Source organism: Petaurus breviceps, unplaced genomic scaffold, assembly GCF_028583685.1.
Source record: "Petaurus breviceps papuanus isolate PSGF00001 unplaced genomic scaffold, PetGlider_PUasm1.0 90503, whole genome shotgun sequence".
Lineage (NCBI taxonomy): Eukaryota > Metazoa > Chordata > Mammalia > Diprotodontia > Petauridae > Petaurus > Petaurus breviceps.
This window is the reverse complement of record NW_027187265.1, coordinates 2559947-2572171: the sequence shown is the minus strand read 5'-3', so window position 1 is coordinate 2572171 and position 12225 is coordinate 2559947. Positions and strand designations below refer to the sequence as shown.

Genomic DNA, 12225 nt, shown 5'->3' with positions numbered 1-12225 from the left:
GAAATTTTTAATAAAGGTAAAAAAGAACAAAGGCCTAAGCAATTTTTTTGTTACTGTGAAACGATGGTTGACCAGAATCAGCTCAAAACTTAAAATGTTTTAGAAGGCAAGCAGTCCAGCTTATCAGACAATTCTCATACGTTTTATGTTGCCTTACCATTAAATAGAAATTCCCATACTGAGATGGCAGAAATATTGTTTGATTGTCCTAACTGCCAAATGGAATACTACTACGACCTTCTAAAATTCAACACCTAAAATTAGAGTCAAGAATGAATTTTCAAGGGCCCAGATGTAGGACCTGTTTCCAACTCAAGTGCATTTGGTTTATCAGACCCAAGTAATGTAATAAATACTACAAACTATAATAGTGAAATAAGTAACTTCACCAAAAATGCTCCTTTAAATAAGTTTCTATCAGAAGAACCTGGCACACACAGTACATAAAGTACAGAAGGGAGACTAACATTGAATCATGAAGTTACAGACATACTAACATGGTCAGCCAAAAACTGCTTGGCAACATATGGATAATGAAAACACTGGAGAAGCTGAGAAGTGATGAGGTATCAGAAGACATATATCCCAATGAAACAACAATGGAACTCACAGTTTACTTATATCCAGGATAATTAACTGGTTTAGAAATGTCAATCATGTGAGAAAGTTTTGTTTGCTTTAATCCAAATGGAGACAATTAAAAGTATATTATCAAATATTATTAAGCATTCACAAAGCTAGGATGCTTAAAGGTGATTATTAGATTTTTAAAACATTCCTATCCAAATTCTTGAATTGAGACAATTAAGGAGAAACTTAGTGTTATAACCTAGAGTCTTAAGATCCCATAAAGAAAGTAACTAAATTTACGTTGTACTCTCCAGGTCAATTCAATATGCATTATTTTAACTGGATCGTCAAATTATTTTACTTTATTTTCATTCTTAAGTCAGGAAACTTTCTCCACTAAATCTAAGAAAAGAGGTCAATAGTCCTTTGATTAAAGAAAAAAAACCAAGGTCAACAGAAAAACTTAATAGATGCATATTTCACCAAAATATATATATTTTTAAAATTTAGCATGCTCTAGTTATAATAATACTTTAAAAAATATAGGATACATTTTCTCAATAGTTCTGAGACAATGATACTCTGGACCATACCTCTACAAACTGCAATCTGCAGCTCTTCCAAGTCCTTTTATTTCTAGATTTGAATATTCTTATATTCTTTTTTTATATATACATATATTTAAAGCAATCGGGGTTAAGTAACTTGCTCAAGATTACACGGCCAGTTATTTCTGGGTGTGGTGCTGAGTATCTGAGCCCAGATTTGATCCCCAGGTCATCCCAACACTGGAGCTGGTGCTCTTACTCGCTGCGCTACCTGGCTGCCCCTATTCTTATATTCTTTAGGGAAAACATGGCACCAGAATCATTTAGTTGTCAGGAACAATGGTCTAAAGATGGGAAGGCCTTTCTGTTCAATCATTTTGTACAATATAGGATAGTGTCAGATACAAATAGGAATCTAATCATCTTCTTCATCATTTCACCAGTTTTAAAAGTATTTCTGGGGGGCAGCTAGGTGGCGCAGTGAATAGAGCACCTGCCCTAGAGTCAGGAGGACCTGAGTTCAAATCTGGCCTCAGACACTTAACACAAAACTAGTCCTGTGACCTTGGGCAAATCACTTAATCCCAATTGCCCTACCTTCCCCCCTCCAAAAAAACAAAACAAACAAAAAAAAGTATTTCTGCAATTCTGAGAGTACTTATAATTTAGGTGCTGTAGGCACCTAAAATTCTGGATTAGATGAATATTTAGGTGATGGGTTAATAAAAATAGTGCTAATGTGCTTACCACTAAATTATAGGTACTTCTATTCACTCTAAAATGCCACCTATTGATACCAACTTTAGAATAATAAAGAATCATAGAATCTGAGTTGGACAGGATTTTTAGGGTTATCTGATCCAAACCCTTACCTGCCACAAAACTATTCAGAAAATGTATCCTACATAGGAATCCCTTCTCTAATATCCTTGACAAGTAGTTATTCAGCCTTTGAACATTTCTAGTAGTTCCATTCCTGCTAGATCCCTCCACCCTCCATCTCTGGCCCATTAGGACAGCAGTCCACCACTCACCTATCCCTACCTTATATTTGGAAAGCAACTTTCCTGAGTGGCTCCTGGGGTTCCTAGGATCTTCTGCACCAGTAGGCTGTTTGTGTACAGAGCCCCTACTGGGTGCAACACCATTGTTGAGAGGTAGGGCCAGGGGACAGGGATGAGAACTGCTGTTTTATAGGCAGACACACAGAGGTTCAGAAGGAGTCAATAGAGTTCAAGTCTGGGATTCAGAAGACCTGTGCTCCGGCTGGCTCTTCCACCAACCAGCTGTATGAAACATTGTACTGCATAATTTTGCCCATTGCCCACTGTTGTTGGGTGGAAAAAAATGGAAAGAAGTGTGTTATATGTCCTAAATGCAAAGTACTTCTAGTGAGAATGAAATGAATTTTATAGGGGATGTTAAAAACTATTTCTAAAGTCAAATATTTAAGTGTTTTTCAATGTTCTGTACCTTCAAATCACTTGAACAAAAATTTACTTTTGAGTACATCAATTTTAAACATTTTCTTTTACATGAAAAGGTACCAGGTAGTAAACAAGTGTCAAGTCACTTCCCTTCCTTGGGTCTTGTTTCCTAAACTGCAAAACAAAACTAGTAGATTTCAAAGTTCCCTTTAAGTTCTAAGATAACTGTGATTTAGCCCCAAATTTAGGAAACATATTTGGCTGGTCTGGTTTAATATATATTTCTTCTATAAAACCTCTAAAACAACTTTCCATATTTCATTGTAGGAATCATAGATGAACAACCTTTTAAAAGTAGCATACCATGTCTTAATTTAGACACCCCAATTTAAGACTTTCTGAGTTTTGAATAGTTCATTCTTTATTGAAGTCTTAGTAGACTGGGAAGTTTTACCAAGAACAGGAAGCTATACTAATTTTTTTGTCTGGAAAGGATAAGACTTGGACAAATCAAACAGACCTTTCTATCCAACTGAACTGATGTCCATTTTTTTTTTTGAGGGGGTGTTAAGAGCCGTAGGGATCTGCAGTTAGGATTTTAGAAAATTCACTGTATTTTTAGATAATCTGTAGGTTTTTAAGTGGAAGAAGGATGATGAATAAGCCACAAAAACCAAAATCAGTTTAAGAGAACTGACTCCAAAATGACATGATTCAAGAGCAAGGAAGATCTACCTTCCATTCCTCCCCCAAATATCTTTCCTACATTGGCTTTATAATTCCACTAAAGGTTCACTAAAAAGGTTTCCTTTTAAAATGCAAATATTTCTGGGATTAATTAAAGAGTTTTGATGTGAATTCCTTTAATCAAATACCTTCAATTTCAATATCTACCTAGACCAGGATGGTCTATATTGAGGAAGTTTAATGTAGGGGAGAAGGGAAAAAAGGGAGGAAGGGAGTTGTTATTTTTAAGTACTTACAGGAAAAGCAAACCATCGTGGGATGTGTGAAAGATCAGCACCAAGACATTGGGCAAACTGTATCTAGGAAGAAGACTGAAAATTCCATCTTTTCCCTTTCTCTTTACCCTGTCCCCAGAACATGTAGGCTGCCATTCTTTCTCTAACAAACTCAAATGTTTATTTCTAAAACTTGTTAAGTGGTGTAATAATATTATTGGTTAGTCGTATCTGACTCTTTATGATTCCATTTGATGTTTTTCTTGGCAAAGATACTGGAGTGGTTTGCCATTTTTCTACGTCTCATGTTACAGATGAGAAAATCGAGGCAAACTGGGTTAAGTAACTTGCCTAGGATCACATAGCTAGGAAGAGTCTGAAGCCAGATATAAGTTCGGAAGATTAGTCTTCCTGATTCCAGGCCTGGTACTCTACCCACTGTGCCACCTACTACCACTCAAAACCATTATATTTTAAGGCATAGTCTTGGAATGTATCTATTTTCAAGTGACCATTTGAAAACTATAGTGTTTCTTAAAAAGAAAAACATACTAATTCAAGGAATGTTGCATAGAAATACATAATGCAAAAGAATTTGAAAGATCAACTGAACAGGAAGTAGCTGAATGTTTGCAGTCCACAAAAGAGAAGGGTGAAAACTCCCAAATAAAGATATTAATATAGTTTCATTTTTGACTAATATTTTAGACAAATTTCACAGAATGGTGTTCAGATAAATCTGTTATGTAAAAAATATATAGTGCATGAAGTAGTAAGTATGAGAGCTGCTTACCTTACCTATATCCTAGTTGCGTTTAACAAAGACAACCCTTCTTTCCCTCCAAAATCTGGACCTCTTCATTCACATGGCATGAATCCCTAAGCAATGGAACACACTGAGCACTGGAATTATTAGCAGCACTGTGAGCCTAGGAATCAATACCCAGGGACAGCACCACCACCTAGCCATTGTAACATTCCTAGGGATGATATAAACAGCACAATTACAAAACTATTCCCAAAAGATTCATTAGAAAAGAATGAAATCTTAGTAATCAGAAATTATTTAACTCAGATAAGGTGATGAGAAAGATGTCACCATATGGGATTTTAAAAAGAAAAATATGTTGTCAAGAAAGTGACTGTCACAGCTTTTGAGCTCCCAAATAAGGGGGGGACAACAGATGTTATCCAAAGTCTACTACTTTCCTTCTATTTCTTTTTCCAGAAACCAGACCTGGTTCATTCTATAATTAGATATGTCTATTCTATAATCTCATCAACCAAATCTTCCTTCCCTTTTTAGACCAGTCCTTTATGCTTAGCACAGTGCCTGGCATGTATTAAGCACTATATAAATGTTAGTTGTCACTCCCACTACTAGTTAGTAGTGTCACTACCACTACTGCTACTACTATCACTACTGCTGCCACAGTCACTTGTATATATTCCCTTACATTTGGAAAACTAGCACCAAGGATTCATTCATTCTGTTTGCCTTACTTTTCTCCTACAAAAGAATATACCTACTTGCAACTGGACAAAAAGTAACATCCTTCCTGGAAAGAGGAATGAAGAAAAGTACTCTTTTACTATTCCTGAGAGGCCCTAGGGAATGCTGATTTGTCCAGATTGTACAATAATAATGAGTTGCAACATCTATATCCATAGGGACCCCACTGTCAAAATAGGGTAGAATCCATATTATTTAGTTAAATCTACAATCTCTATTGACCCATTATACAATCCTTCTACCTCTTTCTTTGTTAGTGATATTTTATTATCCTAAACAATCCCAACAAAAGCATTCTATTATACTGTCCTGCTTTCCTAATGAAAATAGTGCTGGGCTGAGAATGAGGACATTTAGTATCTAGTCAGCTATATGACCTTGATTAAGTTATTTACTGTCACTTTACTTTGCTTTTTCAATCAGAAAAAATGTGAATAATACTATCTGTCCCACCTCACAGCATAAATGATTGGAAAAAAACAGTGATGTGGTAAGCCTTCACTACTTTGAAAAAATAAAGAGGTGAATCTAAATGAGTAAAATATCTAACATTAAAAAAAAGAGAAATATAGCTTTATTAAAACTAGCTCAACTGGGAAAACAAATTCTGGACTGGTTAAGTAGAGGTCCTTGGGGGAACTATATAGAATAATTTATAATTAACATATCAGTAGTGGTAATAAGGTGCTATGGAAGAGCACTAAATTTGCAGTCAGAGAACCAGTTTCAGCTATGCCACTTAATAACTGTGCAATCTCAGGCAAGTAATTTCAGCACTTTGAGACTCAGCTTCCTTATCTTTGAAGAAGCTAGACTACAGGACCTCTACAATCCCTTCTAACTCTAAATTTATAATCCTATAGTACACACACACACACACACACCCCAAAATGGTGGAAAAGTTTATTCTCTAAATAGGCAAACTATACCCCAACCCCAATAGCTATTCTATTTTCTCAGTAAACTTTTTTCAGATTCACATAGCCTTCATATAAATATACATTCAAAAATAATGAGTCCAAATTGATGAGATTTTGTAATATGTATTATTGTACACTTCCAGTGAAAGAATTATTTTTAGTATCCTTGATGGAACATTAGTTCATACAGGGAGGAAGAGAGGCACAGGTCTGGTGGGTATGGGGCATGAGAGTTCTCTATCTCTAATGGATCTCAGAGGTTTCCCCTCAAAGATATCAAGCGACTGAAAGTAATTCATCTATTATATCAGACTATTCAAGAAAAAAAAAGACTTAATTTTACTGATAGTTAGCTTTCATTCTATGGGCAGCTAGGTGGTAAAGTAGATAGAGTGGGTATGCCTGAAGTCAGGAAGACCCACTTTCCTGAGTTCAAATTGGACCTCAGACACTTACTAGCTGTATGACCCTGGGTAATTCATTTAAACCAGTCTGCCTCAGTTTCCTCATCTGTAAAATGAGTTGGAGAAGGAAATGGCAAACCACTCCTATATCTCTGCCAAGAAAACCTACACTTCATGACCCCCAAAAATAGGGTCATGAAGAGTCAGATACAAATGAAAAATGACACAAAAGCTTTCATTCTCTTTATCTGTCTATCCCTGATTCTATGTAGTAAGCTGACACTTAAGTCTTCCCCAGAAAGTCCCTATTTTAGAAGAAATTATCTTCCCTTCCCCTCAGTCTATTACAGTAATTACAGAAGCCATTACTATGGCTTCCATTAAAAATGAAAGCACTTAAAATAGTATAGACAGTAGAGCTCTCACATTGTTATCTCCAAAGATAAGGAAGCACAAAATGTCCAGGGTGAAAGAAGTGAATTCAAGTTATAGAGTTCTAATCATGTGCTCTGAAAAAATTTGTTACTACTAATTCTGTTCAATACCATCTGATGGACTTTAAAGTATTCTTTGGATATGCATTAAAATTTTAAGTTGTCCTTTTCTGACTTTCCAGTCATAAAATGGCAGAAAATAAAGTACTAACCACTAATCTTGCCACATTTTGATAATATGCCTTCCAAGTTTTTGTGGCTCTCTGGGAGCAAACAGACAACTAAAGTTCTCTAAAGTTGATGAATCAGAGTTGTCAGTGGAGTTTTGCTGATGAGGTTAGAGCTCTTCTTATTCCTTTGGGATGTTTTGCTTTCAGATCCAAATGTAACTCTTCACAAAAATATGGACATATACAACACTTCACATTCACACCACTAGAAGCAAAATGGGAGCAAATTTAAAGTTAATAAGCTTGGAGGTCTTCTTTTAGTCTAAGAAAGTGAAAGTTGTCAAATGATGTTTGCTGAATTAAATACCTAAAGCCAGAGGGTGAAAAAGTTAAATTTAAAGATGGAGTAAGATGTCTAAAAAGGAGATTTCGATTTTAGTGGAGAAACTACTTCTAATTGTATAGCTTCTATTATTTTGAAAGATACTTAATATGGACAAGTCCCTCATCTTGTCCTTTCCTTTTTTAAGGTAAATGGATTTCAAGATACTTCTAACTACTACAAAACTATTAAACCAAAAATAGATTTTTTGTAGTTTTTTTTTTACTCAAAACCCTATAACACAAAATCATTCATGAACCAGAAGTGCGATTCTAAATTGGAAAACTGGCACACAGAGATTGAATATCATTACAATCATAATTACAATTCACTACTTCTATTTCTATTGTTACAATTATAATTACAATTTACTGCCTCTATTTAAATCATTTTCTTGTTTAGGATTGAGTTTTGAACTCAATGTGAACTTTCCCTGAGTACACACAAGAAACCATAAGAGTACACTAATATGGTGTCAAGGAAATGTACTCATACCATTTTAGGAGTCTGTGAGTCTATCCTTACCTGTTGCAAGTAAAAACACAAATGGGATTTATATCAGGACAAAAAGGAAATTATATCCTTTATTATTTGTATTTAAAAACCACGAGCACTAGCAACAAGTTATTATAGATATTTGATAAGTTATAAATTTCTCTTACAAAACCTACATTCTCTCTTAAAATAGCGATTTCTTTTGCAAAGACACACAATCAATTTTTAAATATCCTGTGTCAATTCTACTTTTAACATGTAAATGTTCAACTGGGCACACAAATTATATTCCTTAAAAGCCAAAGTTCTGTACAGTTTTCAAAGAGTTACCCTTGATTTACAGGTTCAAACTGTCTTAAGAAATTAAATAATTTCACATCCAAATTAACTTTACTCTTTCCTTGTTAAGAGATATTTTCCTTTACAGTTTTTAAAATATGCATTGCACTAGCCCAGGTCAAAAGACATTAAACTTTATAGAAAGCAATGCTTTAAAAGGCAAGGTAAGAGAAACATCTTTAGAGTTTAGTAGAATTTAGATTGGGGTGGTGGTGAATTATTTTCTTAATGTAAATAGAATAAGTATAATTGACCTATTCAATTTCTCTATTTAGCAAAGGAGAGAAAAATGACAATGTGTGAGAGCATTTATTTTTGTCGGTAATAAAATTATCTGAAAAGCAGCAGGTATGCTGGCCTTATGTATTCTGCTGTCATTCTATTTTGTGTTGCCGTATTTGTTACTTTTTCACAAAGTGTTTTGATCCCTTCATTATTACCACTCACTAATTGGGGCCAGAGGGGAAAAGACGTCACTATTCTTTTAAAAGTCCATAGTTCACTTAAATTTCATTCCAAAGATTTTAGGTACAGGCACACTTATTTCACAGGACAAACCTTTTGCTCACACTTATGTGATACTGTCACTTAAAACCAGTGAGAAGGTAAAAATCCTCTTCATTAGTGAATCATGTGAATTTTATATTTTGGGATGGTTATTTCATTTTTTCACACTAGGCCTCAAACACAAGTAGGCAACATTAAAGTAGACAGAAACAAATATTAAATATTCTTTCCCAAGACTCCCTTTTCTTAAAAGTAAACTTTTATTCAGATATTCTTATTTACTAAATGGGTCTCAGAAATGCACTGCCACCTGCAGGTCAATGATGCAGAGGTAATTGTGATGATTTTTTGAAAACTGAAGCCTCAAATATCCAATCTTTTCTCAGTGGGAAGGGTAGATCATAATTCTCAAATCCCTGTCCAAAGATGACTCTTCCCACAAAATTCTGAAACTGACTCTTGAATGAAATCTAAGTCTGATTTCCCCTTACATAAAGAAGTTGCTTAGAAACTTGGATGTGACCTCAGTCTTATGTAGTTTCTATATCAAAACCATATCATTACATCAAAAGAATATTGAATAAAAGAAGTCCCTAAAATATTTAATCCAATAATTGTTGACTATATCAACCCTTTAAATAACTTAAATGGCGCCAGTCAAAAATATATAGAAAATGAACAGATTTTAGATGACCTCTGACATCCCTTCAACCTCTAACAACAGTGTACGGCTTATAGCTAGACATGTTAAATGGCTTCAACAAATAGGTTTTTATAAATAAGCATGCAACAATGAACATTGCTTCTGGGAGGGTCGTTTCATTAGAAGTTACAAACTTGGTTTTGGACTTCACATTTAAGCATGTGCTAATCTCCAAAGAAAATCTCAAGGATGAGAGAAAGATGGGGAAAGGGATGATGCAGAAACTAGATTTAAGGAAGGAACCATCCTGTTGTTTATATGCCAACAAATAGACACAAGTGAGATGTTTAATCCGAGTAAACCAAGGATTGAGCTTCAGTATTTTCGGAACGTCATGTTTTCATGCCACGGATCGACTTAGGCAGCAAGTGTCATCATTTCTGTTTCCCACGTTCAAAAACCAAAAGCTGTTCCCATCAGCTTTCGTAGAAGGGTCTTTCTTTAGAAACCACCAGGACGCTCCTTAAGGAAACTGAGCAAACACCCTAAAGGGTATGCACTTAGACTGTCCTTTGGGAACAAGAGTGATCGCTAACGAGCCAGTTAACGACAACGTCGCACGAGCAAGAAATCGTGGGGTACTAATTACAAGGCACCTGACATCCCCGGGCGCTTCAAGCAGAACTCCGCGGAGCTCCGGGGCAAACTACGGCACGAGGCACGAGGAGAGGCCAAAGGCAACCGCTCCGGGGCAAAGCAGAAGCCAGAGGCCGGGCGGCGGGGGAAGGGTTAATCAGTCCTCAAACTCCAAGGGAAGCTCTGGGTCTCCCAGGCTTGGGAGCACCTCATCATTTTCCGGCACACCGTCCCACACGGGACGATTTGGGGACAGCCAGAAGGCCAGAGCGAGGACGGCTCGCGGAGGAGGGGTGGGGACGGAGGCGCGCGCAGGAGGCGGAGGGAACGCGCTCCTTCCAACCTTTCTAGACACCTCAGGCCTAGCCCCTGCGCAGCGCGCGCCACGCTGCCGGGGGGAGGGGGGAGAAGAGCCTGGAGGAACGCGCGAGGCGACGCGAAGGAAAAGAGAGGACAGCGCGCGGGCGCGCACGAGGCCAATGAGGACCGAAGACCGAAGACTGAAGGGGGGCGGAGGGGGGCCCGGGTTTGGAGCGAGCGGGGGGGAGGGGAGGCGCGCGCCGAACGGGCTCCTTTCTCCCTTCACCTCATCCTCCCATCCCAGCCTTGCCATCCGTTTAGCCGGTACCGCGTAGACCCCAGCTGACAGCGCCTGGTTTACGCCCCATCCCCGTCACTCACCGCTACCAGAGCCGGGGGCCTTCCCCGGCCGTTCTTGTCCTCAAGGGGCAGCCACCGCCACCACCGCTGCAGTCACACGCCTAGGCCGCTGGGGCCTCCTCCTTCGTTCTTGTAGCCGTCTGTCGTAGGACAAAGGCGCCACCAACCGACCGGCGCGGGCACGAGAGAATGGCGGCCCAGGCGGAAAGCGGGGTGGGAGGAGGACGGGCAGGGGGAGGGGGACGAAGGCCCGGGGGCCGCGCACGTAACGGATGCCCAGCAGTGTCGCGAGAAAACGCCGGTTTACGGCAGGTCGAGTCGGAAACACCGAGGGCTACCGGCCCCGCCCCCTCCCTGTGTATAAATTGGGCGGGGCTGGGAGACGGGGGAGGGGGGTGCTGCATACGTCACTTGGGCAGTTGGAGTGGCGGTTATCTGTTCTCTAGCTTCCATCGGTGACCGTTCCCTGGGGCATTAGGTGATTGAGTTAGTACACTCCTTTCACTTAGCCTAGAGACACCACTTCAAGTCTCGGGTTTCCCAGCCGGTCTCCCCTACCAAGCACCAGGATATCAGTCCTCTTTCTTTTTTGCATTTGGTCCTGGGTTCAAACTGTGACTTTTTGATGTACTACCCGTGTGACCTTGTGAAAATCACTGCCCCCTCACTTGGTCTCAGTTTTCTAAATTATAAAGTGAAGTTGTTGAATGCTCCCAATCTTCCCTAATACAGTTAAGGAGGAAAGCCTCAAAGAGTGGGATATGGTCAGAGATTCAGAGCAAGGGGGTGGGGAGAAAGGATCACAGCAGTTTAAACCCCCAGGTTATAGAGGTAGTTTTCTTGTACTGCGCACGGTGTCTTTATTGGTCATGCAGTGTCAGGACATGGGTTACAATCCAGACTTTTGCTAAATCCCTGTGTGATCTAGGAAAGTCACTTTCCCTCTGAAACAGTTTCTCTATATGTAAAATAAGTGGAGTTGGATTAGGTGCTTTCCAAAGTCCCTTGAAGCTCTAAATCCTCCTGCCAATCATTTGCTCCATTAGAGCAAATTAGAGCCCTATTAAGGGCTTTAGAAATCATCTAGTGTAACACTAGGAACTATTTCAGGTTCTTCCTGAGCCTACTCCTTCATAACATACTGACCCTTTCCACAAAATATGCTTTCCAATTCTGAGTCAGCTTTCCTGTCTTACCACTTGCTCCTTCCACAATGTTATCTGGTGTGAAACTAATTGCCACTAACATGTATAACTTTGAATAAATCACTTCTTCCTGACCCTCCATTTCCTCCATTTGTGTGGAGAAAGGTAAGGTTGGAGTAGGTAAGCTTTAAATTCTGTGATCCTGTAAGACATCCTGAATGCCAAGGAAATGAATTCCAATTTAAACATCCTTTGTTCACATTTTTTTTTTTTTGAGTGAGGTAGGAAGGAGAAGGTGTTTGGGAACATACTTTTCGATCTTGAAATATCTTTAGAGATTTTCTAGTCTAATTGCCTTATTTGACAGAGTGTGAAGCTGAAGCCCAGAGAGGTCTGCAACCTTAAGAAACTAAATTTGACTTCAAATACTCTTTTCACCAAAAGCCTCAATCCCTCTCTATCACAAAACT

The 12225-nt window shown here is 38.6% G+C and overlaps 1 protein-coding gene across 6 annotated transcripts in view; it reads right to left on the bottom strand.

Annotated features, from left to right (window-relative positions):
• The window catches only part of NCOA5 (nuclear receptor coactivator 5), a 31800-nt gene extending 20892 nt beyond the window's left edge, over positions 1-10908 (bottom strand). For 2 of the 6 annotated variants that reach the window (XM_069062732.1, XM_069062733.1), the window contains exon 1: positions 10632-10908. The gene's annotated coding sequence lies outside the window, so the exon portion shown is untranslated. Of the gene's footprint in view, positions 1-2162; positions 2446-4300; positions 10321-10631 lie in introns of those variants that run through there. The other 4 variants (XM_069062730.1, XM_069062731.1, XM_069062729.1 and 1 more) reach the window with 4 other exon arrangements.
• Between the last annotated feature and the right edge of the window lie 1317 nt (positions 10909-12225).